This window comes from Blastomyces dermatitidis (assembly GCF_000003525.1).
Source record: "Blastomyces dermatitidis ER-3 genomic scaffold supercont1.13, whole genome shotgun sequence".
NCBI lineage: Eukaryota > Fungi > Ascomycota > Eurotiomycetes > Onygenales > Ajellomycetaceae > Blastomyces > Blastomyces dermatitidis.
In genome coordinates, this window is record NW_025544786.1 from 1,193,518 (window position 1) to 1,197,241 (window position 3,724).

At 31.7% G+C, this 3,724-nt stretch overlaps 1 pseudogene across 1 annotated transcript; it reads left to right on the forward strand.

The window, feature by feature from the left end:
• Nucleotides 1-1,669: 1,669 nt before the first annotated feature.
• On the forward strand, nucleotides 1,670-1,758 carry BDCG_17919 (annotated as a pseudogene). Its single transcript has one exon. The product of its transcript is annotated as a tRNA-OTHER (tRNA).
• Nucleotides 1,759-3,724: the final 1,966 nt, after the last annotated feature.

Consider the following 3,724-nt stretch of genomic DNA (forward strand, 5'->3'; position numbering starts at 1 on the left):
TCAGTATATAAAAAGAAATTGCTAGTGATTAAGCATATACTGATATTATAAGATAGATATATTAATAATAAGTATATAATAACAGTGATCACAGATCATGAAAGTCTTATCTATCTATAATTAATAATAAAATCTTTCAAACACTTAGTATATTGAATCTCAGAGTTTTAAGCATACAATCTTGATATTAAATACTGAAAGAAATCAGACACTGTGATATCTGATATAATCAGTTACAGACTGAATTTCATGAGTGAGAATTCTGTAAATCAGATACAAGAAACATTTATATTAAATACACTGAGAGAATGCAAGAAATCAGAATAAGTGAATATTATAATCTCTCACTTGAAGAATAATAAGATATTGAATGATAAGCATCTTATAAAAGTAGTAGAAGAGATGCTTCTGAACTTCAAGCTGAAAAAATTGAAAAATGATATTATACTTTACTATAATCTAGAATATACAGAAGCTCTCTATCTAGAATCTTTATTTAGATATAATTTAATAACTTATATATATAAGAAATTCAGTCACTTAGAAAGTTCTGAACTTATAAGTATACTTGAATCAAGAGCATACTGATTAAGTATAACTGAGAACATTCAGACATATACTTATAAATATCTGAATTATCAGATTGTGAAAGAATCTAAGAAAGTATTAGAATGTGAGAAAGTACAATATCAGATGAATTATATAATATAATCATTCAAATAATGAAAAGTGAATCTTATAGATATATTACTGTGAATATTAAATGAAAATCAATGAATAATCACTGCTATAGATTACACTACTGACTGATCAGTTATAAAAGCAGTTTCAGAGATAATAGAGAAGATAATAGTGAAGTTTCTATATAATAAAATCTATATCAACTATGAAATATTATGTGAGATTCTAACTAATAATAGTGTGAATCTTATGAGAGAAGCAGTGAGGTATTTTATAAGTCAGTTATAGACAAGATATTGTAGAATAACACTATATCATCTACAGATGAACAGAAAGATAAAATACTTGAATTAAATCTTAAGTAATATGCTGATGAAATATCTAGTGAGCAAGTCTACAAGACTATGAGATGAATATCTCAGACAGGTGCTATTAATCACATGAATTCAACAGCATGCAGTCTTCAAGCATTCATCATTCTATCTATTGTATGAATTGTATCCGCGCATTCCGGAGAATGCTTTAGAAAAGATGAGAGAGAAAACAGCAGCTGCAGATGCAACAGTCACAGATGCAACAGTCACAGATGCAACAGTCACAGACAGCCCCGGTGGCCGAATGGTTAATGCGGCCACCCGGTAGCGCCTTGGCATGGGAAACCAAGGTGTGTGGGTTTGAAACCCGCAGGGGATACATGAAATCCGGAACCCAAGCACCTCAGGTTCCTAATAAATACAGAGGTGTACAAATCGCTTCAATAAATCGCTCTATGTTCCTGGGCTGGGAAGTTATTATCGCATGTATCTAATTGTCACTCCTTTGTATTTCCTATGTTCTTGTTATCTTGGCATGGTCTCAACACCTGTATTTCCTCCTGTATAATCAACACTTGGCCTGTATTTAACATCATGCAAGGACTCATCATAAGCTCCGCTTGTATATGAGTATAATGGAAGAATAATAATAATAATAATAACAGTCACAGACAGCCCCGGTGGCCGAATGGTTAATGCGGCCACCTGGTAGCGCCTTGGCGTGGGAAACCAAGGCGCGTGGGTTCGAAACCCGCAGGGGATACATTAAATCCGGAACTCAAGCACCTCAGGTTTCTAATAAATACAGAGGTGTACAAATCACTTCAATGAATCGCTCTATGTTTCTGGGCTGGGAAGTTATTATTACATGTATCTAATTGTCACTTCTTTGTATCTTTCTATGTTCTTGTTATCTTGGCATGGTCTCAACACCTGTATTTCCTCTTGTATAATCAACACTTGATCTGTATTTAACATCACGCAAGGACTCATCATAAGCTCCGCTTGCATATGAGTATAATGAAAGAATAATAATAATAATAATAATAATAATAATAATAATAATAACAGTCACAGACACAGAATCAAGATTGAAAGAGATTAGTTATATACATACAAAAGCTAATAAGTTACTTCTGAATTAAGCAATTCAATCAAAAAGAATATAAGACTTACTAGTTAAGAAATTGAGTCTTAAGATGAGAATGTAAGTTCTTATACATAATAAGAGTTCTGAGAAGTTTCAATCTAGATGATTTAAGTTATATAAAATACTTAAATTACATTCTCTGAAAATGTACACATTGAAAGAATCAGAGAAATGAATCTTATACAACTTAATCAATAATTCATGACTTATAAAAGCAAAGATGTAAGATCTGAGTGAATTATAATCATCTATAGCACTATTATCAGTGTTGAAAAAGAAGAAGCTTATAATTGAAAAGTCTTATGAAGTAAGAGAAATCATAGACAATTATAAATCAGATAATCTTACTTATTCTGATCTTTTCATAATTATAAGAAAAGAATGAGAAGAAATGAAGAAATCAGATAAACATCATACTTTAATAAGTGATGAGACTGTAGTCAGTTATATAATAACACACTGCAGACAGTGAGTATAATATGATAAAGAGTGATCTCAGAGTAGCAGACTTGCATGTGAGTTAAATCATAGAAGAAAAAGAGATTCAGAGTTGAATTCAACTGTTTACATCAGTTCAATTACAGAGATTACAGAGAATGAACTATCTGAAACATTCACAGATATGTAAGATCAAGTCATCTCAATCTCTGAAGACACTCAGAAATTGAGTGAGATTAGTTTTAATAAGCTGTTCACTGTAGTAATCTGAGTGAGTGAAGAGAGACAGTATAATGCATGAGATAGAATTATAAAAGATAAAAGCTGCTGAAACTAGTCACTGAATACTGTATTATATAGAGATTGTGTAAGAGTAGTAACTAGCAGATAAAGAAAAAGTGTAAGAAAAGAAAAGAGATAATGAATTAATTATCAATTATAAGAGTTAGCTGCAAAAGACAAATGTTATCATATATATCTCATTCATTTTCATATGCTATATATTTAATCTATTTTCAATGCCACATCACCTGAAAAACATCAAAAATAAAGGAAATCTCAAAACTTGAGATCTGCAAGAGATTCAAGAGCTGTAAGCTGCTCTTATAATAATGCTGTGCATGTCTCTGATTTCTCTACTGCTCTGCATACAACATTAATGTCATTTATTACAAGATTGACTGAAATGTCAATATAGAAATGTGTACATGTATGTGTAGAGAAATTGAAGAAGAGCGCGGAACTTACAGAATCAGAAGTCAGAGCAGAGAGAATGAAGATAGAAGAAATAGAAGAGAGAGACACAGAACTGAATGAATAACAGAAGCTACTCAGAGTCAAATGCTTATAATCTGATATACACACAACCTTCTCTGCAGAGAAGGGAGAGAAAGTGATGAGAGAAGCTTGAGAGCAGAAGAGAATAGTCTCAGTGATGTTATTATCTTTGATTAAAATGACCTCTGGCACTGAAGCAACTAAGAACTATTATTAGTGTATAAAACTGTAAAAGCAGAGATAACAATTACTGAATGAATACCTGCTGATCTTAGAATTGTACACACAATTACAACATGCATGAGACTCCTCAGCAAGAGAGAGAGAAACATGAGAGAATGCAGAAAGCAGAACACAGTATGTG